This window comes from Tachysurus vachellii, chromosome 6 (assembly GCF_030014155.1).
Source record: "Tachysurus vachellii isolate PV-2020 chromosome 6, HZAU_Pvac_v1, whole genome shotgun sequence".
Classification (NCBI taxonomy): domain Eukaryota; kingdom Metazoa; phylum Chordata; class Actinopteri; order Siluriformes; family Bagridae; genus Tachysurus; species Tachysurus vachellii.
Genome location: NC_083465.1, coordinates 17434357 through 17462178, shown reverse-complemented (window position 1 = coordinate 17462178; position 27822 = coordinate 17434357). Strand labels below are relative to the sequence as shown.

The following is a 27822-nucleotide window of genomic DNA, read 5'->3' as shown; positions in this document are numbered from 1 at the left end:
TCTGAGATTGATATCATTGTGTTTTTCCTCACATGCACATTAAAGCTGGTGTGATGGTTAGGTTTCTTTTTGCTGAGCCATCACACCCATTCACACAATGTGGACATTCATATCTGACACCCAGGACACATGTCTGACATTTTTCTTGACTTTAAAGGAATGACATAAGAAAGAGGATGGAAAATAAAGACTATTTAAATCCAAACAATTCCAGTAGCCACAAGTTGACAGCTCCCACAGCTGGACTAACACTTCACTCTGGACCGCTGAGCTTGAGGATCAGAGGTCATTCCGCAGGGCAGCGCTTCCTTTGGGAGCCTCAAAACATCCTTTCAATAACAACGCCATTCTCAGTCAACTGACAAAAAACAGAGTAGCCTAAATAACAAAAGATGTAAGAGTAGACTATCTATGGCAATGCATTCGTTTAACTTACCTTCTATAGTCTTTAGCTTTTCAAGCCTATAGAGATTTACTGCTTGTCAGGGCAGACATATGTGGTAGATCATCATCTATCTTATAAAGAAAAGGGCAAAAAAAAAGCCAGGAATACTAATCTTTTCATCACCTCCCTAGCTGCCATTTTAGAAGGTTCCTCTGGCAGATGCTCCAAAAAATGGAGCCAGAAACAATAGCTCATCTCCAGTGGAAAAGAGCACACTCTTGCAAAAGCTTACCCAGCACTCCTAAAGAGGCCAAACTCGGAGCCGTTCTCACATGGCCATCATCCAGTGCGTTTGCTCAGATATATTTATGTGCATTGCATTAAAAAGGGGGGGCTGTATTTGGACCGGGCTGTGAGCTGACAGCTCAATCTGTCGTGTGACACACAGCCAGTTGTCTGATTCCTCCACGTCTGCCTGGCAGAGACGGACCTCTCCAGACTGGCAGCCGCAAAGCCTTCACCCTGGTTGCCCTGCCAAGAGCCCCGGCCACCTCATTCAGCCTCCGCTCACACTCCTTCACTTAAAAGATTTACAACAGACATGGGTATTTTCGATACTCGGCTGCGTTTCGCTCTATGTGTATACATATGTGAGATCAATGCAGTCAGCTAGAAAGGCCTAGAAAGGTCAAAACTCTGCAGGCTCTCTCTCGCCACCAAGCTTTCCAGACAACCCAGAAAGTTTCACTCGCAAAACTCTGAATAAATATTTGTTGACACCGTGCCATGCGACTCCCTGTGTCCTGGACACGCTGGATCTAAAATAAGTCTCTGCTAAGGGACTTTTCAAGGTTCTGCACAGAAAAACAAAACTGAAATTTCTCTTGGAAAGCACCAGTAAATGAGTCAGTGGCCACTGTAGCCCACACAGGGGTACGGACACAGAGACAAGAGCAAGTGACACACAGCTTCACCTATACGGCACAGCTACATCCTGTACTGCTGGGTTTTTATTCTGTAACTATTTATAACTATTTAGCTTGTATTGAAGATGTACGAAAACATGAAAACAACTGTCCAATCAATACACAACTATCAGGCTGTATCTGACTGTAGAAAGGACATTTTTTATAATAACACTCTCCGGTGTTTATAACAATTTATAATCACACCCTCCACTGTCACCCACATGAAGATGGGTTCCCTTTTGGGTCAGGTTTCTCTCAAGGATTCTTCCTCTTCCATCTAGGGGAGTTTTTATTTACCACAGAGTTTGTCCTCAATCGCGTCAGACTTGCTCAATGGCGATAAATACAATCCCATTTAAATATAAGTCTAATATTGTTTCTTATGTTCTGTAAAGTTGCTTTGAGAGAAAGTCCATTGTTAAAAGTGCTATACAAATACATTTAAATTGAATTGAATTAAATTGAATTGAAAAGTACAATATCACTACACAATTATCTGCAATCAGAGAAAGCTAAAGTCGCTCGCATGCATGTGTGATGTGATGCATGTTTGTAAGTGATTTGTTACTGAATTAAATGACACATCACAATGGCGTTTTTTCTCCAACCTAAACAAATATATATTTAATATTGGCCTCACAGCTCCTGTGTATGTTTGCTTTTTGCTTACCATATATTTCTTCCAGTTTCTCTTGTTCACCCCCATCTTCCAAACCAAATCTCAAATGAGTGTAAGAAAAATAATATGCTATGAAACTATTTTACAGGTATACAAAGAAAGCAACCAACAGAGTTTAGCTACCTAAGCTGAAGAGATCAAGGTTAAGATTAAGCTCAAGTAGAACTTCATTGTCAGTGTTCACGCACAACAAGATTGCAGATGTGTCAGCCAAGTCAAGTCTCACACGTATTTACAAGAAAAAGAATTCATATGAAATATCAAATATAATTACAAGTAGGAAAATAAAAACTATAAAGTATTAAATTCCAAGGGTGTAAAGGTGGCAGAAGCATAAGTGAAGTTAAGGTGCGGTGTTAATTTTGCACTTAAACCATGTAATTAATAAATAACAGAAATATGAATATTGCACATATCCAGTGACGCAGTGTATCGGTCTTGTCAAACTGCCCAAAGAATCTGAATCTGCAGCCAGTACCACAAGCAAGCAACAAAAATATTTATTCACTACACAAAAGAACTGTTTCTAGTTATTTCATTTATTTTAATTATTTCATTTGCAATCATATAATTGCCAGGAACAAACAGTTAAATATTTACACTGCAAAAATAAGTCTTAGGAAGTGAAAACATCTTGAATGTTAGAAAGCCAATTAAGAATGCTGTTAATTAATCTGGTTTCGAATTGATTTGTATTTGATTATTACATAATAAATATTAAAAGCCAATAATTCTAAACATCTTACTAGTTTACAGTGCAAGCCTGAATTGGACACATTCCAGCAGCTGACTTAGCTAATTGTCTACAAATAAATGTCTGAGATAAGCAAAATTATCTGCCAAAATAAAGACTATTTTAAGCTTGTAATTACTAAAAATAACAACAACAACAACAAAAAAAGTGGTGCATGATTGTGGAGCAAGTACATTGCTGCCTCACAGCTTCTATGATTAATGTCTGTGTTGTGTTTTGCATGTTCTTCCCGTGTCCATGTGGGTTTCTTCAGGGTTCTCCAGTTTAATCCAGACTCCATTAAACATGTCAATAAGCAGACTGGCTACTATAAATTGCCTCTAGGTGTGAATGAATGTGTGAATGTGTGTGTGCACGGTGCTGTTCAATGGACTGGCTTTCAGCTGGAGTGTATTTCTGCCTTCCTGGGACAGGCTCTGGTTCTGGTGACTATTATCAGGATAAAACAGTTACTGAAAACTGACGAAAGTCTAAAGCTAGGCTTAATATTCATATTAGGCTTAATTTTGCCCTTTTTTTTATTTTTTTATTTTTTTCTTGTGTAATGCCTAATAGTTTAACCATTAAACTGAACATGAAACATACCTTCAACACTTTTCAGCTCTGATCAACTTGCATCCAAATCAAAAGTATTTGAAAAAAGGAGCAAATTGTTATAAACAGACTCAACATGTCATTTTATTAGTTATATTAAAACCGTAAACAAACATTAAAATATTATCCTGCAAACTTAAACAACACACAAAAAAAACATGAATAATGCATAATAACCACACACACACACACACACACACACACACACTTTATTTCCTCTAACCAGCACTTCTGACCACTGACCATTTATTTTCCTGTCCGCATGTGTCGTACAGCGAGTAAATATATGAGATTTAAAAGTGGCCTTGGCCGACTGTTAGTGGTCAGCCTGAAAGCTGAAGCTATTGTATACTAAAGAGTCAGCAGAACACACACAAACACACTCACACAATTCCATACACCAAGAGCACAAAGCAAGGCTGATTATCATGGTGATGTATATGGTTAACCATCTAATAAAGTACTCACCACAAACAGGCCACTAACTGCTCTCCATCTTCTGTTTAATATTGAAATCGTCTTTTATGCTGATTTTTAAAGTCTATACAGTTCCATGGTGCTTTCTACACAACACATAAACAGCAGGCCTTGTTAGCACCATGAAACACGAATCTAATTAGGACATCGTGTTTTGGAGTACAGTGTAGTTGGAACTTGTGTTCCCAGTTCAGAAAGGAAGAGAACGAGAGTGAAACAGACAGAGTGTTGGCCTAAGATGCTTCAAACACTGGCACTGTGAGCATGATGCCTGGCGCAGGTGGACACTGAGGGGCTGAGTGTCGCTGCCTGGTGCCCCCCAGCCTCCAAAATCCTGGCACAAGAAGTCCAGTCCCTCACCCACCGAGCCTGGACAGAGATGGCCGACGGGGACAGGCCCAGTCCTGTAGGACAAGCAGGCAGATGGTGTCTCCACTGCTCTGAGGAAGGGGACACACTCTCACACACATACACACATGCATGCCTGGCATTTGGCCCAGCCTTTGCCTATGCTCATGCAATTGCTAACTCTAAAGTCCAAACCTTCAGAGACTTAAGGAGAGCTCCAGCCAGCCAGTCCTCTTCATCCAGTCAATTACCCCTATCCACTCACACAAACCATGCACACCACACACACACACACTTTCCTCGCCAGCAACAGGCAACTTCACAGACCAGCGCACACACTCTTAGCCCACCCATCAGAGCGACCTGGGACTGGCACTCTGGCACAACAGACTGTAGAGAGGAGTGTTAAAAGTGAAAAAGAGCGAGAGTTTGTAATGAAACAGATGTGGGAGACCCAGCGGTCTCTTCTTTGTGTGTGTGTTTGTGTGTGGTGAACTGAGCTGCTGCGCGTGTGTGTTACCTGCGGCTGGTGTGCAGATGTCCTGGGTTGATCCTCTTTACATGCCTGCAGCCACAAAGCAGGAAAAGGAAGATCTCTCTCTCTCTCTCTCTCTCTCTCTCTCTCTCTCTCTCACACACACACACACACACACACACACACACATAGACCTGTATTACTATTTTCTGTAAGGTAGACCCATCTACCACTAACCATAACCACAAAAGAATAATCCAACTTCTTTTACATAATCACTATTACTGTATCTGTAGCATAAGTGCAACTCCAAAAATCTATTTTTTAAGAATACAAAAATTTTTACTGTGTTAATGGAAACTTTTCTTGAATATAAGAACAGTTTCGCTTCTCTCTAATCTTTAGAGTGTAAATGTGAAAAGAGTCACACAAATAGCGTTTCATTTACAGGACAGAGTAACACCTGTCCTTATTTATATACTCTATAAATAAATAAGTATATAAATCCACCCTAATAAATGCACTCGAGTTTAGCTGTTTAAAAAATGTGTTGCTTTTATCATTGGGATAACATCTACAAAATTATGTGTAAAAATCTCACTGAAAAAGAAATATATCACAAATCCTACAGTCATGGGGAAAAAATAGACAAAATCATGCATACACACTCCAACTGTCAGCTTTCTTTATACAACAATTATACAATTATACTCGCACACAAAACACACACACAGTCTCATGACATAATTATTAATGCAACTAATTAATTCAATGCTTACACCCATATCTAACCACAGTAACCAGAAGCAAATGTTTTGTGTCTCTTTATAAAAGTTGCAGTTTCAAAAAAAAAAAAGTTGTGACCACGCAAATGTCCCTGAATGATAAAATATGCTTTTGAGCTTTTCAAAGATTTCAAATCAAGTCTACTGTACACACATTCACAACATGCCTTTCTCCAATTTCAGCAGTGTAAAACAACAACAACAACAACAACAACAACAACACAAGCAAACAAACAAAAAAATATATCCTATCCTATTAACATATACGTTTCTTTGTTGACCTGCATATCCACACAAAGCCAGCACACTAAATCTCTCTTTCTCTCTTTAACACACACACAGACACACACACATACACACACACTCACACACACACACACACACACACACACACACACACACACACACACACACACACACACACACACACACAGTCTCTTAGCTCAGGAAAGGTTGGGGGTGGTAGATAAAAAAGCAGACAGAGGCAAAAAAAGTGCGACTATCAGTCGCCGTAGCCACTCGCTTAAGACAACATGACAGGTGTAAGTTTCACGAACTTAAATGTCCGGATTAGCCACTAGTGGGTCTCTTCGTATGCATTCCTTATGGGAATTGATTCCATTTGAAATGCAAGGCCAAAGGCAAGATTACAGAGGCAGAGCCCCGTGGCGAGGTGTATGCTGCAACTAAACGCCCGGATTTAAATAATTGTACAGGCTTAGTACCCAAATCAGCACAGAACAGAACGAATGGATTATTGCAAGCAACTTTGTACATTTCTGACTGCTTCACTCACTGAAATACCTTCTGCCCTGAAAGTGAATGAGTGTGTATGTGTGTGTGTGTGTACATGGGTCTATAAGTGTGTGTGTGAGTTGAAAGACAAAAAAGGGGTTATTTCAGAAAGCAAAGAGAATGAGAGCATGAGAAACAGGGAGAGAAGTGAGAGATGAGTGCAATGGAGGAATATATATCCAGCAGAAGTGTGTGTGTGTGTGTGTGTGAGTGTGTGTGTTTGTGTGTGTCTTAATGCAATGTGTGTGCATGATGGGAGGGATATAAATGTGTTAAAAGCAGGTGAGGAAAGAAAAGGAATAGTTAATGAGAAGAGGGATAAGGAGCATGTCCTGATTGATTCGTCAGATTGCTGAAGAAGCCAGCTCAACAGATTCAGGCTGAGTAAAGCACAGCTCAGGGAAAGAGTGTTTAGCATGAAAGGCCAGCCTCACACTCAGGAGACGCAGAGACAGGGGGAACACTTTCCTACAGCCTGCTGAATCCTCACTCCCTCACCCACAAATCTCGAAGGGAAGGGAAGGCGCCCTTGCCGACGCCATGTTTATTTCATGCGGCCAATCACTGTAATCTGATCATTAGCCTTCTGCTCCACCTGAGCGGGCCCAGCCGGCCCGAGCCAAAGTGGCTCTACAAACTCGCGCTTTAATCATTGCCTTCTCCAGTTCGTCCTGTACACAAAGCACGTTTAAGCAGAGCTGCTCACACATGTCGATGAAGTGGTGAGGAAAAGCACGGGTTGAGGTGAGTCTAATTGCATTGATGTGGGCTAGAGTTCATCTAAGCTAGGCCACTCTTGTTTGTTGTCTCCACATTAGCATACAAGGTGATAATTACAAGAAGCATTAATATTAAAGCTCCAAGAGGGAACTGATGAAACGACATTGCAACCATCCAACATTGCTAAAAGCTTACTAACCCACAGAGCAAACAAATAGTGTGTTTAAGCAATTTTATATTTTTTATGTGCCTGATTACACAATATTAAAGTCTGGAAAAAGTCTGCAAACATTCAGTAAAATCATCTAAAATATGATCCTTTCTCCAAAAAACACTATTCTGTGGGTTCAGCTGGGTCAGCAGTGTGTCAAAGACACTGAATGGGCATTATGGGGAATATTTTATTTAAAGGTTTGTAGTAGAGGTTAAGCAAACAGTAGGTTCACTCTGAAATGTCTGCACAAATGTCTGAAGTGGACAACGTAAGTACCACAAAAAACTTGATTCAGTCTGCAGTTTCTTTTATAAAGGCATGCGAAGGCATTAAACACCTTTACAAGTCCCTTTATATATTAATTACTGAACTTCATTTATTGGTTCTAATCAAAATCAACATCCAGAACTCCCAACCACAAATCATAAATAATTTATAATTTATGGGCATTTGTGAATAACTACAAGTTTTATGTAAATATAATATAATATAATATAATATAATATAATATAATATAATATAATATAATTTCCCTTGCTCTCATTCAGCATCCTTTGGATTGTTTTCACTTAGTATTTGTGTTTTAGTTGCTTTCAGGTGAAATGTAATTGTTCTGTTCTTGTGACATAACTGAGTCTGCTGTTGTGCTAGACATTCTGTATTTTTTACAGTGCACTTTGTTTACCTGACTCTGATTTGTAACTAGTTTTTGATATACTGCTGGCTAATCGACTGAGCTGTGCCCTTTCCTGTCCAATACCTTTTTGGATCAACTTTTTTCGGTTTATGATTGATCGCTGTAACTGTACCTTGATTTGTATCCGCATTTGTTTGTATCCAAGTCTGTTTGTATTATTATTATTATTATTATTATTATTATTATTATTATTGTTATTATTATTATTATTATTATTATTATTATTGTTGTTGTTGTTGTTGTTGTTGTTGTTGTTATTATTTATTTAAATGTGACCTTATTCAAAATATTTTCCTTGTACATACATTATCAGATTATTCAAAAAATTTAAATCTGACTAGGACTGGAAATATTACAAAATATCTCATATTCTAATGCACCACACTTCAGTCAGAAGATTATCTAAGGAGTATTGAGATTAAGATTAATTTAGCATTATTGAGTCTTTATGAATTGGTTCAGGCATGTTACAGTTTGCTGAGCTCTAACATGTGACGCACACGGACTAGACTTAAGAACCACTTCTCTAAAAATATTGACCAAAAAGAAATCTTTTTTTATGCAACAAATGTAATATAGCATAGTGACACAAGTATAGAAAGAACTAACCTCATGAATATAATGTAGAAATAAGGAATAACACATGACAAACTACAGTATGTGGTTATATCAAATGGTGTAATGCTGCACAATGCAAAGTTAGAGCTTTAATAAACCGCCACAGACATTTCCATATATAGCATTTGGCAGAAGCCCTTATGCAGAGCAACTCACATTTGTATCTCACTTTATACAACTGAGCAATTGAGGGTTAAGGGCCTGGCTCAGGAGCCCAGTATTAGCAGCATGCTGGACCCAGGATTTGATCTTGTAACTTTCAGGTTGATAGTCCACCTTAGACACTAGGCTACCACACTCCCAGACAGTACAGACACAAGAAAAAGTGAAAACCAGCACATTAATATAAATCTACCATTCATCTTAAAGGCAAAACTACTGTCCAAGATGCCCATAATTAAAATGGTGCACAAATGGCATTCACACACATTAACCCTCCACTACATCTCCACTTGATTTGTTTTCCATACTTTAGATTAAAAAAAAAACAAAAAAAAGATTCAGACTCTCAACATGATGCTTTGAAAATGAAAATAAGAGTAAAGACCATGCATAATGCTACCTGGCAGTCTCAGTGTGAGAAATGATAAACCAAAAGAATGCAGACAGAACAAAGAGAGAAAATGACACAGAAGAAGAGACAGAAGCAATAAGGAAGTAAGACTCAAGAAGAATATTTCAGACATGTTGATATGAATGATATCAGAGACTAACTGCAGTATATTCAATGCAGAGTCTCCACTTTGTGAACAAGTACGACCAACAGCTGACGAGAACACGGACATGGAGGTCATGTATAAGAAGAGAGCATAAACGCTAACACGCAGAAAAGAAAAAAATGTTGAGGTAACATTGTGAGGTATTTATGTGCATGGCTACAAACTATATCCTCTGTTGTTTTGACAGGTCGTCTTTAAAGTGACAACTCACAAGGTGACAAGAGCACTTCAGATGTGGCACAGGACAAGTGAAGGGACTATTCATCTGACGGATAGGCTTCAGCTGTGTGTCAATCACTTTCTAACACTTGCGCTGTCCTGTTTTCAACATCCACTCCAAGAGAGGACATAAACAAGACGGGCTGCATTGCTCATCCTTCCTCTCTCTGCTCCAGCCCTCTCGTTAAGAAATTACGCTGATTAAATCTTCATGAGGCCTTGGCAGTGGGCTTGGCCGTATTTGAATCTTTTCTAAATGTGTAAATAATTTAATCCTTCAGATAAGTCAAGTGGATTTATCCAGCAGCTGGGAATAATACTCAGTACAGGAGTGGCGTATCAAGGGAATGGTGTGACGTGACTGGTCTTGTTGGAGTAACCCTTTCTACCTCTGACTTCTGGATCTCAAACCACACACTATCAATGAGTGTTAATGTCTACAAGCCTGATGCATGAAGTATTAACGTCATTGTTTCATTTACTATTTGCTAAAGTGTGGAATTGAATTTGAGTCCAAAGGGCCTCACATTGGCACAGGGACAACAGCTGAAACACTTTGCAGTGTGTGAACATTTCTATAACACTATACACACTCTGAGGTGGGTGTTGCAGATTGAGACAATTGTGAGCTCAATGCAAAACTCCTTTACACACACGCACACACCCTCATACCCACAGTGACCAAATGAGGGAGATGCGAAAAGGCAGAGAAAAAGAGACAGATTAAAGGAGAAAGACACAAAAAAGAGAGCCCTGGTGGAAAGCTGGTTAGATTAATGTCACCTCTCCCCATCAGTTGGTGATACATCTATTTCTTTTCTGCTTTTCAGCAATCACCAGTTACATTTAAATATATCAAGTCATCTGAAAGTGACAAGTCATAGTGGAGCGATAATGACTTGGGCTGAAGCAGCTCTGCAGGCCAGCTGGGCAGCGTTTGGGAATAGGGATAGTAATGCAGGCAGATAAAAGATTCCACTCTCTATTTAAAAGTAGGAGGGCGCAGGCTCCCCCCTGGAGCTAGCAGCAGCTGAAGATTGCAATGGCAGGACCCCAATCTCATCCTTCTGCCAGGCCTGTTGGAGCAGCCAGTCCCGGCTGAAATACCTGGCCTTCCCGCACCTCCCGGGCCTCCAGTGCCACGCCACCCCTAATCAAATAAATAACTCAAATGAAGAGACGTGTGAATTACTTTTTGGTACAGTCCTGTTCTTCGGTGGGACTGACATTGAGTCTCAGTCGGGGGGCCTAGCAGGGAGTCTGGGTGTTTTTTTTTGTTTTTTTTTTTTAAACACAGGTATGAAATAATGTGTGTTTGAGAGACAAAGCCCAACACGGGCATGCCTAGGCATAACTCTTACACACACGTACAGAAACTCACACGCAGACAGACATAAATGTATGACACTATTACACACACTCAGTCACACACAGTACATCCAGTTTATAGCAGTGTGCACTGTTCATCCTGGTCAGTGTGTGAACCAAAATCCAAATATAAATCTATTCTCTATTTGGCTAGTCAGTATATTATTGTCATTCTGTTGTCTTTTTTTTTTGACTCTCTTCATTTTGTAATGGTTTGGAAAAGGAAAAAAGGGGATAAAAAACAGGCCAAGCAATAGCTGTTCAAAATCCAGAGACAAATGTTTTCATAGCAAAAGCCTTTACTACAGTGTGTAGTGATCTGAGGAATTCTTTGACAACATCAGCCAAACTATACAGAGCTGCAATTCCTCTCATATTGCACTTGTCTTAAGAAGCTGGCACTGAAGTGACTGCTCTGGTGGAAAGCACTTAAAAAATGCTGCAGCTTCAAAGAAGAAACAAGAGAGGCTATTAATGCAAAGGGGAAAAAAATATGTGAATGTATTTTACTCATTTGCTGACCTGAAACCAGGTTACATGGCTATTTCCATTCCAGGGCAGGACTTTCTTCAGTGTCAACCCACACAGCTGCTGGCTCATGAACAAAGGCAGCGTTGACAGTGCCTTGGAGACACAAGACTGTGCTTATTAGTTCAAAGGACACGTCTTGACTTAAAAAAGAAAATATATATACTTGACAGGGTTTCGGCACTCACACAACAAACAAGAACAAAATGCTAACACCACATGATTTGATTTCTAGTGTATGTGCATGTTTGAGATTGAGGTAGAACCAGAAGTAGTGTGTATTAGAGTTTATGATCTTGTTCTGACCTTCTGATTCATCCATAATGCATTATCAGTATAAACCTTTATGAAAGTTTAATAAAGACAAAAAAAAATAAGATTTTTCTTTTCTGGAGCTGTAGCATTATGTCCAAGTAATCTTCATATAATCAGAGGGATTGCATTTGGATGAAATACCAGGATACAGGACCTTCTCAATCACAAAACAAGCATCTCTCTCTCTCTCTCTCTCTCTCTCTCTCTCTCTCTCTTCTAAAAGAGGAGTAAAAATGCTTTCCTCTCTCCCAAGAAACATTGTTCTCTCTTTCCGCCATCGTTGCAGAAAACTCCACACTTTGGAGCAACACATCCATAAACAGAAGAGGAAAAATACATTTGGCAAAGCAGCACATCCATTTCCCCCCTTTATTTCCCTTTCCTCAGACACTTCATTTTAAGGGAAAACATGTTACAAGTTTAAGAATGTTAGATGCACCTGAGCAACCAAGCCTGTGCTTCTTGAACGCTTAATCCCGTCTTTATTTGCGGGGATTTGGAAACGAATCTAGAATAAGCTGCATCCCATGCAGCTTCATCCAGGAGATATGAGCTTCCAAACTTGCCTGATAGTCTGGAGTCAGCAGCCAATGAATACAGATGCTCCCACCTTTATATGCCACATAGATCTGGTTTGTGACACACAGGTGGAGAGGTCTTCCTCCAAGTCCTGCATTATAATTCACCATAATCATTCTCATGTGCCTCAGATGGAATATTCACCTCCAAGATTCAGACAATAGCTATGTATATATTTCATTCTCGCCTTCTTTTCCTCACTACCTTTACTGAACTATTAAATAGTCACCTGAACTATTAGGGTTATTAATGCATTTGCTCATTAGACAACAAAATCTGTATTTCAGTTTGTGTAAAAAGGGCTATACAACTTATGCACATAATGAGTTTATAACACGCAAAGACTAGAAAAACATCAGAATCCGATGTACTCTTTTGCCCATATGACAAGTTTCTTGGAGTCGTTTAGTCCTGAGATGCTTTTCTGTTCACCGTGGATGTAAAAAAGTGATTACTGACCATAAAATTCAACTAAATATTAGTTTTCATATCATTTGTGTAAACTATAGATTCCACTGTAATAGGAACACCTATCATGAAATTGTTCATTCAGCCAATCGTATAGCAGGTCTGAACCTGGACAGATGAAAGACTGTATAGACATAGAATTATTTAGAACTGGCACATTTGTTTTTTATTACGATTCCACATGGAATCTTATCAACTTCAACAATATAATAAAAATCTAAAGCGCAATACATCTGAGACCTACTATAACAGAGAAGTCTAAAGTGCATGAAACAAACAGAGGATTTCCCCTTTCCACTTTTTTGAGCTTAGTATTTCTTTCCCCACTGCTCTAAATGTTTATTTTTCTTTTAGCAGTTTCCAGATCACATCAGAAGAAATTACAGTTGTCTGGCCCTACATCTGTACTTGTCACTCGTGCTTTTACCACTCCACTACGGTCCAATGTTTTGGTTAATACTGATTGAAATATAGGCACTGTCTTTCTGGAAAACCACTTTATGTCAACATGTCAATACTGCACTGGGAGAAATAAGTCAAAAATGACCAGACTGTCAAATCATATTCTATGGGAAGCTGTGCAGCACGGTTATGCTGGCTGGACCAGAATCAGTGAGGTTTTGAACAGGATTTTGTGCAGCGTGTCTTATGTTTCAAAATTAATCCTACTGAAAAAATGATGGGTTCCTTTCATTCCTTCATTCCCAACTGTCATTGCCATGGTTACAATATTTTAAGCCTAAGAGATGCAGAAGGATGAGGCGCAAAAGAGAAAGGAAAGAGTGCAGGGCTTTGATTCTCTTACCGTTTCAACTGCCATGAAAGAGCAAAATCAAAATCTTAACAAAGAGCAAATTACATTTTACCAGGGCTCATTGTTCTATGAACAGGAGGAGGGAAAAAAGCCAAGTGACAAAGAGAGTGCATGCCTGCTGCTTAATTAAGGCACAACTTAACTCCTTCTAATTAAATGTGTTGCTTCTGAAGAGGAGGAGCTGGGACTGTTAGGGTAAGAAGGAGTGGTGCTTTGTGGTGAACGGAAGGCGATGTATACAGGTGTGAGGATATGGTGAGAAGAAAAAAGATCACTTTTAATCGAATTAGAGAGGACAGATTAGTCTGAAAACAGCTCTTGACTCAGGTACGATCCCGGGGCTCTTGACACTGATCGCTGAAGTCGTCTTCTTGTGGAGATTGGATCAAATAAACAGCACTTATGTGCATCTGAAAATGGCAAAGTGATGGTTAATACACAAAACCAATGACCAGACATGCTGCTCAGTGCAAAGCTTGCTGGAAGCTGTTCAAATTTTACACAAATGTTGATCATGTGGTCACTGCTCTGTGCTCCGAGCTCCCACACAGGTCATACAGGCAGTGCTACTGAGAGACATCCTCACACACCCTCTCAGACCCAGGTTAACTGTTGTACATTATCAGTTATACTCTGCTCTCAGAAGGCCAAAATATGACAGAGTAACACATGCACATATGCACACAATGCCGCTTTTGAATTCTTTGAATCTTAATTTTTACATTAATGTAAAAGGCTGGTTTATGCTTCATTCCAAATGTATCTCAAGCTTTTGGAACGTTACAAATGCATTTTGGACTAGGGCCAAGGCTGTTTGAAATGCTCAGTCTCCAAAATAAATATTTCCGAAGCACTACCAGAGTTGGACAGTAGACTCGGCAGCTAGGAAAAGATACTGAACATACATTTTGCCAAATTAGTATCACTACAAATAATGAGCCTGTAAGTCAGACTGACTACCTGCCTTTCTGTAGATCTGTCTAACTATAGAGCTATCATACCTAAGGTAAATTATAGCTTACTTCTAACTAGTAGTCTGCCTAAAACTCTTGAGACGAAAAATCCTTTTATCATATGCTAAAGTGCATATTTACTGATTCATCGTGATCAGGCAGTGATTGTGTCTATCTGTGAAAGGTGTGTAGACATGAAAGAAACAGTTGGATTGAAGAGACAATGAGCTTAAAATGAACAGTAAAGAAATGTGTAGGTGGGACAAACAACAATCATCAGTGACTGGTCATTTCCAAATAATGATCAATAAATTGTTCTATTGGAAACTTCAGCTCGCACAAACGTAACTCTCAACTGAAACTGTTCTCTCAACTTCTTTTAACCAGCAGCTGTGATGTGAGTTGGAGAGCCATATTGTTCACAGGAAACTCGCTGACGTCTGCTGAAAAAGTCCTAGAATTGTCACTATAAAAAACAAACCAATCAAAAAAGTTGGCAAATGACAGCGCATCTACAATGGCAGCTCTGACTAACAAATGGGTAAGGATCTTCGACTGTCCCTCTGCTAAAAAAAAAAAAAAAAAAAAAAGTTGAGATCCTAAGCTTTCGGAAGTTTGCTTTGAGCTCTTCCCAAGAAGCATGAGCAGCATTTCTGATGAAGCATAAACCAGGCTTATACAATGACATGACAATGCATCACTACATCTTTTCAAGGCTGCTAGTGTCCTCTTCACAGAAAATCCACCCACATTCTATACTTACATTCACAGACACTTTTATCAAAAGCAGTTTAAAGGTGAAGCAGGATATAATCCAAGCACAGCGCTGTTAAAGGGGCCAACAGTGATACAAGTGTCACAATCTAACAATATAAACAAAACGGAACGGGTGGCAGCGGACTGTTTACACATATTCAATTATGTGATATTCATATGATGTTACAGTAGTTGTTCTGTTTGTGTTGACAGCAACAATTGCTTTGAAGAGCTGACAGTGTCGAAATGCTTCGTCAGACAGTGAGTGAGTGAATGGCTGCATTCATGAAGGAGGACACAGAGTGACCCAGAGATATCAGAGTGTGTTTCACACCAACTCAGACCCTGGCTTAACACTTAGCTTCCAGCATGATGCCTTTCCCCTTGGAAAACTTCACACACAGCAATCGATGATCTTGCATGTGTTTCAGAGGGGAAGAGTGTGAGGAAGGAATGAGAGAGATTACATTTATACATACACACACACACACACACACACACTCACCAGTGCAAGGTTAAGCAGTTAATCACTGTCATACTATAAAAAAAATGAAAACCTATCATTGTAATATTTTGAATGCTGTGAAACAGAGATGAGAGGAAAATGTACCTTCAACACATAGCTTGAACCCAAAAGCTGAAAAAGAGGAATAAAGTATAAACCATGTCACATTTCAGCTCAGCATGTGATACTAGCTAAACCCTGCTGTCATGGTACATCGTGCTCCAGCAAAGAGCTCCTGTGTGCTGCAGCACACTGCTATGGCCTCTTTTCACACACTTTCTTTCAGCCCTGGTTGTCACTGGCCCCCTGAAAGGCTAAACCTTCAAAGGCTTAGTTCAAACAGGCTGAGCTCTGGAGGTCTTAGTGGCAGAAGACTTCCCTCTGTGGGCCTGGACTCCAAAAGACGATGGCTTCTGGAGAGATGATGTCTTAAGTCCACTAAGTTGCAGGTGTCCAGACCAGAGAGGAGAGTTAGATTACTGTCCAGATTGGCTAATCTAAATTGGTAGTTCAAGGTGAAGGGAGGTCAGTGCTGAGTGGTGTCCTGTGTGCTACTGTGTCTATAGTTCACAAGAGCAAGCATCCCAAGAGGCCACTGACAGTAGGAGCAACTGCTGAATTTATTGGCTTTCTCAATCATTCTGCTGCCAAGGCTATACAACAGACCTAACCAGTTGACTTTGGCCAGCGAAGCCTGAGATTCATGGCACGGCTGAAAGCAGAAGATCCACTCTCTGCCACTTTGACCAGAGACATGAGCAAATAAATCAAAACTATCCAATTTTTTTTTTTGTTCCAGAAATTCAGGGAAGAAGTCAAACTTTTCCACAAACAAGGAGGAAGGCTTGTGTAATAAATGGAAAATCCAAACACTGAGGTTAAAATGAAAGGGGAAACAATGGCACATGTAGTTATTCTGTATCAGCGAGTTCAGTACTGTCATCACCCATCCACACATCCTGGCCTTTAGCAGAAATGTCTTTACCAGACGGACTATCCCGATAGCTTCAAAAACAAATTCTACTATAAGTATATTTACCCAATTTATGCTCATGAAAAAGCATTCTCAATATTCCAGTATTTTGAATTAACCTCAAATTGACTTCAGAGACACTGGGGCAATATTGAGGAGTTACTCAGGTTACTCAGTTTTCAGCTACACCTACACTGTAGTTTTTTTCCATTAAAGGAGCTAATTATCTGATGACTTGTTTGAACGCTGCATTGCAAGTCATCATGCATGAAATTGCTACCACTTCTTTTTGAAAAGCACTGTTTTAGTACACTAAATCAAATTACCATTTCCTGAAATCAATACCACACTGAATATGCTACAGAGAGCATTTCCATGTGCACGTTTTTAAAATATCTCTTCAAGAAAGACCCCAAACATCGCTGAGGCTATAAGAAAGAGCTTTCATAGAACTCGGAAAATTAGAGCTGCAACTAAAATATTCATTAATAGGCAGTGAGTTAAGATAAGGTCCTGATTTCTTTTTAAAATAAATAAATAAATAAATAAATAAATAAATAAATAAATAAATAAATAAAAGATTTAGGGTCAAATATTTATGAAATAAGATTTGAAATACATTAACAGTGATTTAGACACTGAAAGCTGAATAAAATGTCTGTATAAACCATATGGCATGTACACAGCATGCCACTACAGTATACTGTCTAACATCTCGCTACAGTTATTTATTCAACTATAATGAATTTTCTTTAAGGTTATCGTTTATCTGGTCAGGGATGAAGTAAGGAGGGCTGGTTTCTGTGCATAACTCATGTCATCCCCACTCCCTTCCTTTGTGCTCCTTCTATACACGCCAACATGCATATGTAAATGAACTTTAACCCCTCCCACTATCACTCCACATCATTCTTCTATAGCCACCTCTTTCTACAATGTAATGTGCATGCTAGGGGAGCAAAATGAATGTGTTTTTCTCTTTTTGATATTACGTCTGCCTGTCTGTCTGCCTGTCTATCTCTATACTGGCTAACTGTGGCAGACTGAGGCCTGACTCTTATTATGCCATTGTGGACATGCTTTGTTGTTCTGTGCCGTCGCTATCATCCGTCCACACAATGGACTGCGTTGACGCTGGACATGCCGGTCATGTTCCATTTGCCAGTGTGCATTATCTCCCAACCCTGTCCTTTTGCTTGCTGTGATCTCTGAAGGTCCCTGCTTTGAATAGAGTCTAAAGCCATTATTGGGGGAGAGGGGAGGGGAAAAAAAGCCCCACGAGTGAAGGGGGCTCGGACTGTTATAGGCTACATTTGGGCTCAGCTACATGCATACTAATAACATCATTACAGCACTGTGCTTCTGGATAGCATGTTTACTTTGTTATGGTTTCCATCACCTTCCCCCACACTCCACTGAATTACTAATGTCCAGCTCTTTTTCTCCTTGCTTCAGTCAGTCAGTCAGTCATTTAGTCAGTCAGTCAGTGATTCATTCAGTCAGACCCCCACCCTTTTTTCTTTTAAATTTAAGTAGCACACAGGGCTAGTTTCTTGTATTTGCCCAAAAAATTAGGCTACATAGTTCACGTAATTCTCCCTCAGTTGTTGAACAGTGTGTGGGTGGCGCTCTTCACGGCAAACACTTCTTTTCCATGGCATTGAACTTGACCATGAATGACCTCCCTTTAATGAGTGAATTGAAAACATCTCCCTTTGGAATGCGGCTTGGAGATACCGGCTACTCCTGTTTTTTTTTCCCCTCACCTCCCTACCACTCCACCCCTTTGCATTGATGAATTAATGGCCCAGTGTCCACATTCCTCTCACCTGCACACTAAAGCTTTCCTCTCAGCAGAAGCAAGGTCAATACTGTTGCCTTTTCTTTATTTTCTTTTTTTTTAAAATACTCTTTATATTTCTCTAGTGAATATTACAGTAAGGCTCTCCAATCAGAGACTGTCGAAGTCCATGCGCTGTACTGTATGTGCCGCTTCTAAACGAGTAGGTAATGGCGAATGAACAGCTGCAATCAATAGGCTGGGAATCTATCTATTTAATAATGGCAGACTTGTTAATAGCATCTTATGGTACCTTGACATTTCTTCCATCTAATTTGACCATAAAATATCGACGTGATATGAGTACCTTCAAAACATGAAAGTATTTCTAAAAGCTTTTAATATGGCTTTACTATTTATGATGTATAGGAGTTGATAATTCTGAAGTTTTGAAGATTTCATAGCATACCTGTGAAAGATCACAACTCTATCTCTTTCTCACTATGACAATAACACCTGGATTGCAGGTTATATAAAAAGTTTAGATCTAACACCCTTTGAGTAATATAAGCTTTAGTTAGATCAGGAACAATATCCATGTGGGATTATCAGAACATAGAACAGCAGTAGAAGTTTTTTTTTTTATAAATGCTGATTCTGATCCTGATGGCTGTCTATGGTGTATACACCTGGTTTTCACCTGCTGGTATCCCACGTTCTTCAGTTTGGCCATTGCGTGTTCTTATATGAATTCAGTCAGATTTCTAATTTTGTCATCATTTGTTTTATTGTATATGATGTATTTTGGTTTGTCTGTCCTTTTGGCTTATATCCACAAATCGCTGCATTTCTGTGCATTTCCACTTGGGGAAAAATTTCATTATATGAGGGCAATGACTTTAGAAATCTTGTTTATTTATGGCAAATACTTTGACTAATACGTTACTGAAGCACCTTGTGATTTTATTACACCACTCAGTCTTTTTGGGTAAGAGCCTATCGGTGTAGCACATCTTGACAAGGTCTTAACAACATCTTGACTTGGCAATATTTTCCCACTCGTTCTTTCAAAAACATTCTACTGTAGATCCATCAAATTGTATCTCCTGTGTGCAGCTTTCTTCAGGACAACCCACAAATCTTTAGTCAGATTCAGGAGAAGGTTCTGTCTAGATCATTCAAGAACACTGCATTCTTTTGATTAAGTCATTCTTTTGTTGATTTGTATGTTTGCTGAAATTGGTTTTATCTCCATCTGACTGACAGAATCCTGAAGATGGTGGTATTTGTATATATTTATGATTCCAACCATTTTACTAAAAGCTCCAGTTCTGGCTAAAGAAAAAAAAAGCAGCCTTAAAGCATGATGCTGCCTCCACCATGCTGCACTATGGGTATGGTGCTCTTTTTTTTTTTTGCACCAGTCATAACCTTAGGAATTATGGAATATTTATTGTGAAATTTGGTCTCATTGGAAATTGGTCTCATTGGTCTCACAATAACACATTTGGGTGATTCAGATGAGCTTGGATGATTTTTGCCCTACCCCAAATCCCAGACATGTGAAGAATATAAGAGATTGTTGTCACATGCAGAGAGTAATCAGTACTTGTCAGATATTCCTGCAGTTCCTTTAATGTTCAAGTCGGGCTCTTGACAGCCTCCCTGGTAAGTTTTTGTCTTGTCCTTGTATACATTTTGGAGGGACGTCCTGTTCTTGGTGATGTCACTGTGCTGCTCCATCTTCTCTATTTCTTAATTATGGCTTTTATGATATTCCATGGTATATCTAATGTTATGGAAATTCCTTTCTACCCCTCTCCTGTTCAGTATCTTTCAACAACTGAGAAACCATACATGCTTTGTAACCTCTTTGCAGCCCATAGCTTCGGCTGTCGGATGAAGCTGAGAAGATGTTAAGAAAGTCAGAAATAGCTGATCTTTAATTGGGACTAATCAGAATGATTTCACTGCTGAACATGAGATTGAATGTGATCTATGTATCTAGGTTATTCTGTTTTTTTTCTTTATATTTTTAATCAAAAGCCTTCTGATTATGTACACGTAATTTGTATACGTTGTAATTTTACATGAAGGGTTGGAAAAAGGTCTAACATGATTAAACTTGGATTTGATTTTTTTTTTTACCAAGTTTAACTTTACAAATCCTACCATTTTAACAGCAGTCTGTAGACTTTTATATGCATTGTACATGCTGTATATCAGTAAGAAAAAACAATAAAAAAGGGTCTTAACTGTTTAACAGCTGATCACTGATTAAGTCGATGTATCTGACATCTTTATAATGTGATTTAAGGATGTCATTCAAAAATCTGGTGATCTCTCATGTTCACCTTTTGGTAATAATCTATAATTTGGTGATTGAGCTAATACAGATGAAGTGCTGATTAACAGCCTTTATTAAATTAAGATATATCACAAATAATGATACACTGGAACTAAAGCACAAATGAGCTGGTGGCAGTTTGTGTGAGGTTATGCTTGCTGCTAAAACTACACTATTCATGATTTTCCAGCATTGAATGTTCGGTCATCTCTTCCTCTGGGATTTTTGCCATGCTTTCATTGATTGTGCCAAGTATTTCTGTGAGTGATTTTCATTTTTGAATCATTTTTCAGTTGATTAAAATCAGATTAGAGGCTTGGAGAGACAAATCAACAGCTGCCATCCTGCGTCACCTTCGAAATGTGAGCTTGCCATGGGGAATATGAAAGAAAGGTATGTTTGTTTATTTTTTTTGTTTGTTGCATTGCTGGGTGCATTTCAGGGATTACGTAAACAGGAATACTGAAATTTCTGCATCTTTATGTAATGAATAATGAGGACAGGATGAACAAAGTGAATGAACAAATTCATGCAGTAGGTTTTAAGGAAAACTGAATATTATTATTACACAAGGTTTTGAAACATCACTTCATTCAGACGTACGTCAGAGTGCAGTCAGTATCTCCTCACTGCATTGCTCAGGTCACGTGAGACCCTGCGTCTGAGATTAATGTTTTTGTGATGATACTGATGCCGTGGCAAATAAAGTCTGCCATGTAGTCCTTCAGAGAGTGTGTGTATGTGTGCGTGGAAGTGTATTTGATCTTAATCATGATATATTCTCCATCAGCACTGTCACGATCCATCACTTAGCCATGGCCGCCCAGCCAAGGTGTGGCTTATTACACCGCCCCAAAGCTCATGAATAATAAACAGGGGTGAAAAGGCATGCAGACTGCGGCCCGCTGAAGCAATATCCCCACGGCAACGTCCCCTCGTCCCCCAGCCCTGTGTGCCCCCTTCCATCACCACCTCCATCACCTCCATCTTTCCCACTCCCATCCCCCGGACCCCATGTTTATGCATGATGCCTGTTTCATATGTATCAGCCACATCATTTCTGCTGTTGTCCCCGGGACTGATGACACACTCTGCATTAAGAGTGATGACCCGCACACAAGGGCCCGCCACTTTCCCCACTTTAGTGCTATTGTCAAAACAACAGCGCATTTTCCATACACACGACACAAGCAGATGTTGTTTCTCCTACCTTGGCATCATCAGGAAGATGGAGAGGGAAAAGCAGGAAAGAGCGAGAATGAGCGTGTAAGGATATGTGGGTGCCATATTCACAGTTTGCCAGCTCGGCGTCTATTTGTATCTTATTATGAGAAACATGAAACAGAAAAGAAGAAGAAAAATCAAATAAAACAAAGAGAAAGGTGCTCTCTGCAGCTCAATGCCTCGTAATTAAGTTTGCCTCCCTTTCGGTGTCAGAGAAAGAGATGTGATTTGATTCTTACCTTTTTATGTTTTTGCTTTATGTTTTTTTTCTTCTTTCTTTCCCCTCAGTCTCTTCAACTGCAAAGATCTGAGTGGGTGAAGAATACATAATGCATATGACGGACAAGTAATAAATAGGATTTCATGAATATTTAATGACTGTGGATGCACATATCTGAGTACATTCCAACTTCAAAATAAATATTGTATTTAGTTTAAAAATGTGTTCATTTTTCTATTTCATCTGTAGACATGGTTACCAATTTCCACTATGATTGTGCCCCAATAGCTCTCAAATAATTTTTGTAAAGCAGGTGCTTGTGTGTGTGTGTGTGTGTGTGTGTGTGTGTGTGTGTGTGTGTGTGTGTGTGTGTGTGTGTGTGTGTGTGTGTGTGTGTGTGTTTGTGTGTGTGCGTTCAGATATTTCTCTCATACCTGATTGATTCCTTTGGACTCTCTGGTTGCAGGAAATGGAATCCAACAGGATTAAGTCAGCCTTTTATGCAAAAAGAAAGAAAGGGAGAAAAATAAACAAGTAACGTGACTGAGCATGCTTAACTGATGCCACACATTTCTTTGCCATGCCTGCCTCCGATTACAGGAAGAATTTGAGGGTCAAGATGTTATTTTACTTTAAAATCTGCAAAGTGAGACACTTTCCCTTTTTATTTGTAATAAATTTAACTTCGGTTTATGCTGAAATATTAACAGTGAGCGCATGTCCTACCTCCGCAGCACCACTTCTACTGTCATACCTGTCATTCTTTACTTGTCTTTATTTCCACTTTGACCTTTCTTTCTTTCTTCCGAGCTTTTGCCATCTGAAAATATCCCTCCCCTCTTTTCCTACACGTTCTCTTTTTTCCCACTCACTTTTTCTACCTTCCTTCTTGCAGCAGTCTTGTCCTTAAGCATTCCTTCACAACCTTCCTCCTGTTTAAGATCAGTGAGTCTGCGCTGGCCTTGTGCCCATGCACACATTTGTGTCTGTCTTTTGAGTGTTTTCAGAGGCCCATTAAACAGCACCTTGGCAGGACCAGGAACACTCACCTCACTCCCGAAGATGTGCAGAGAGAGAAGGTTATCGTATTCCCTTATCTATGCCAGACACACACACAAACATATACAAGTACACAGAAGGCTGAAGGTAGCCATCCATGTGAGGGAAACCATGCTTTCTACAGCCAAACTCAAGATATTGGAACTTGTAAACATGCCACCGTTTTTTTTTCTCCTGTATTTCAAAAACTAGGTTTGGTGTTTGTCTGCCTGGGGATTGGATGTGAGCGCTGTAAAGCTGTAGAGACGGCAGACTCAGGGGGGGTTGAGCTGGGACCAGGGCACAGGGGTGCTTTCATTAAATTTGGGTATGCAACAACTGTGCCTTCTGCTGGCCAGTGGAAGAACATCATTGCACGACACTGCTCATGTGTAACTCAACACCCGGTATCAGGTGCAGAGCCACACACTTCTAAATGCTGAAATATTTACCATGCTATTAGTCAACAACAACATTCTGGGTTAGAGACAGTCGAGAGTATAATATGAAGGTAATTAAGTGACGTAGTAAAAAAAAAAAAATTAAAAAAAATAAAAAAATAAAAAAAGGACGAGCAATAGAAACCTCATCACACTTCCGATTCGGATCCATACTGTTAGACACATACTAAATACCTTCTTGTCCTATTTGGCAAAATAATAATAATTATACCAGAACATGGGAATATTCCAGAGAAAACAAGCTGTCGCTCCTTTTACAATTCTGTGAGCTGGACTTAATGGGTGTCAGAGAAGAAATAATACTAATTAGCATAAAAAAGATCCTGATAGGTAAATATGGAAGACTGGTGCTCCAGGTAGCAGCCATTTCATAAGACAATACTGAGACATGCCAGAGTTAATTATCCCATTCTCTCACACCTGCAAGCATCAGGCAGGAAGAAAGTGACGGAGAGGTGTGCATGCATGCGTGTTTTGTGTGGTGTGTGTGTGCATGTGTGTGAATGAGAGAGAGAGAGAGAGAGAGAGAGAGAGAGAGAGATGGCTATGCTGAAAGGGGGCTTGATATTTTGACTTGTGAGCTTGATGACTGCCTCCCTCTGCCACCTGTGAAGGTCTCTGCTCCATCAAAGCACATTAGAGATATTAGGCCCGTTCTTACTTATGAAGCAGATGAAAAGCTGTGGGGCCTCTGGCTTCTCAAGCTGTGACTGGAATAGCATTGCAATTTGCCAGCTATTTCAAAAAGAAAAAAAAATCAGCATTTTGATCTTAATGAATATAAAATGGCTTCCATTAAAAGTAAAACAGATTATTTTGGGCTTTACAGGGCGTGAGGCTCACTTGACGGTCTTGGAGGGCTACTATGATCTTTCATTAAAACCTCACAGCAGGGTCCCCTTCATGGCCAGACGGGCCTCAACCCTCAAAGAGACGCTGTGTTTAAAAGCCATTTTCATAAAACTACACAGATTCTCCAAATTTAGTTAATACAGAGGTTTAGTGGCTGCTGCCTGGTGGCCGGCCGTTTTGGTTAGGCAGGAAAGATAGGAGTAGAGCCATCAGCATCAACCCTACCATGGCACCGTGCCATATGAGCTTCTGCCTAATCTGTGTTTGTTAATGACTAGCATGTGCTAATTACTGTCAGCATCCAGGCTCTGGTTTGGCGCACGGCAAGCGCCCCAGACCAGGCTACCTGCCCAATCAGATGGCCTGGACACTGCACATTTTTAATCGCATTAAACTTTGCCTGGTGATTTGTTGCACTGGGAGTGAGGGGAGGAAATGCACAGGAGTGGAGAGGACTGACAGCTGGCCAGCTCCACTAATGGACCTTTAGAAGTCAGGCAGGCTGGGAATTTTTTGGTCTGCCTGTTTTCATTCATCTGTGTGATCTTGACACAGTACTAAGACACTCTAAAATGTCTCTCTTAGCTTCTGGGACTGGACCCTGCCAAGAACACAACTGTTTATTAAGCTGGTCATTTAGTGGGCCAAGAAATAGGTTCAAACAAGACTAGTGGAACTGATCTCTATATTTGAGAGTGATCCTAAATAATTGAGAAGATTTCTTTACTCATTCTGATTTAGGCAGAAAGAAATAATAATAAAAAAAAACTTCAGAAATGAAATTTAGACCCTGCTGAAATATGTTGGTGTATTTTTGTTTAGATATGAAAATGAGGAATCGTATACTGGTTGGTCTGAGCAGAATGCTAAGGAAGCGATGGACAACTTTCTCTTTTCTTTTTTCTGCACTAAATTAACATGGATAGTGTGAAGGCAGTGATCTGCACAAGATGCAGCGTACATGGTGATCTGGGTCAAGCTTAAGGCTTTTCAGGCAAAAATTATTTACCCTTCTCTTTCATCCTCAGAATGCCACCACTTAGATCTCAGACTTGGACACATCTGATGCTTCTCTACAAACAGAAAATGTAAGTAACATACTAAATATTTAGAGCATGTTAATAGATGTAATATATATAAACCATGAAGACTGTAGTGGGCCATCAGAATGCATATACAATATATAATAATGCATAAAAAGCTGGACACACACACAAACACACACACATTCAACTTCACTAAACTATTGAGCACTTATGTCCAGCCATGGAGTGTGCTTCTGCTGGGATTCAGACCAAAAAATCCAAACAGTAGCACATGAAAGAGATGGTGGTGGTCACAAATAACAGCAATGGTTCATACGACACTGCATTCTGTGCAGTTTAAGCTGAGTTAAGCTTGGTTTACAAATTATATTGTTAGTTGTTACTTCAGTGTCACACATAAAATAATTCATACGCATATTGTGACAGTTGGCTTCTTAACCAGAACTGAGACAAACACACACACACGCACACAAACACACGCGCACACACTCACACACACACACACACACACACACACACACACACACACACACACACACACACACACTTTCAAGAACAGCAAGACATTACACCAAAACAGCTAACACCTAGGTAGAAATAATGAGAATGTGTTGATTTCTTTGAAATTTCTATATATCCCTGGTTGCAGTGATAATAGTAGAAAAAAGGGAACTGGTGGGTGTTTGTGCATGTAATGTGAAAGTAAAAGTCAACAATGTCGAATCCCACCGCTTTTAAAAATTCTCTAGTTCTACTGCCTTAGCCATGGTGTGTATGGAGCAGACAGCATTGTATTCTGATGCACACAGCACACCTTTCCAGGCCTGGCACAGGATGCCATGAGGCTCAGGAGCTGCCCTCAATGTTCCAGGCATCTCTGCCGACCACACTGTTTAGCGCCCACCGCCCAGTAGTAATTCCATGTTTATCAACTCTTTATTATGGGCGCATCATCATTTACAATGGTACCATCTGCTCATTACCTTCCCTGAGTATGGGGCAAATTGCTTTCACAGGGAGTTAACCAGGAGAGGGAAATTGTCAGCAATAGAGAGAGAATCAAGAAACCTGCTCTTGCCTATTTGCAGAGGCTGTTAGCCACACAAGAGAATCAAAAAAAAAAGAACGTTTATTTTTAAGGAGATCAAATAATTAGCCAACTCTGGTTGTGTGAAGAGAAGCAACGAGATTGGTAAATTAAAACGAGGGGCCTTGGTCGAAATCAAATACATTTCCAAGCGTTTTATGGGTACCTGCAGCTGTGTAGCAAAAACAAATATCGCATATGACCACATGACTCTAATTTATCTGCTTCACTCCTAAATTAACAGCCTGGGCCAGGCAATGGGAAAAACAGTAGGAAGCAGAAAATAGGAGAATTCCTATCTCCGCTCTCACATTTATTTCATTAACTCCTCTAACAACATGGGATGAAGAGAAGCGCTCTCACTCACAAAAAGCACCCATCAGGGAAAAAAAATGCCTAACACCTAAACCTTTACTCAATATGGAGAATTAGACTGTCTCTCTTTTCCAACTGTGAATATCAATACTGCAGGCAGCACCATTTTCTCCCACGTACATGGCGGAAGAGAAGAGGGGGAAGCATGACCATCTGTTTCATCTCGCTCTACAAACGATGTACAGAGAAACACAACAATGATTAGAAAAACAAAACAAAAAAAAGTCAAACTGCAAAACATATAAAGAGAAAAAAAAAAATCACATTAGCACCGGACTAATAAAAAAAAGTGAACGGATCACAGGAGGACTGTAGAAGCTCGCAAATTGTAATTGGGATTGTTATTACTCCCTGGTTTGTTCAGGGATCTGATTCATCAAGTCATATTTTGCACCTTGTATTATTACACTGGAAAAGTGCACATCTCTGTTAATTATACAAATAGAATATTTCTGACTCAAACCTGTAAGAATGTGAGAGAAAGTAAGCAACAATATAAATGTAAAGCACAGCACTGACAAAAGCTGGAGTCTGATGTTGCTCTGGGAGAGAATCCGCCTGTCACAGTTTATATTAAAGCTCAATATAAACAGGTTAAAAAATGTCTGTAGTCACTGATACCAGAGCAGTTTTCTGTGAGAGTCAGTAGGTTATCTGTGAGGAGATGTAACATTCAATTTCTGACA

At 39.7% G+C, this 27822-nt stretch overlaps 1 long non-coding RNA gene across 1 annotated transcript in view; it reads right to left on the bottom strand.

Moving 5' to 3' along the window:
- LOC132846708 (uncharacterized) overlaps nt 1–27822 on the bottom strand; it is a 217381-nt gene that overhangs the window by 87526 nt on the left and 102033 nt on the right. The window contains exons 3-5 of the long non-coding RNA XR_009648541.1: nt 22712–22772; nt 22297–22364; nt 22044–22154 (exon numbers count right to left, since the gene is read on the bottom strand). This is a non-coding gene — a long non-coding RNA (uncharacterized LOC132846708). The remainder of the gene's footprint in view (nt 1–22043; nt 22155–22296; nt 22365–22711; nt 22773–27822) is intronic.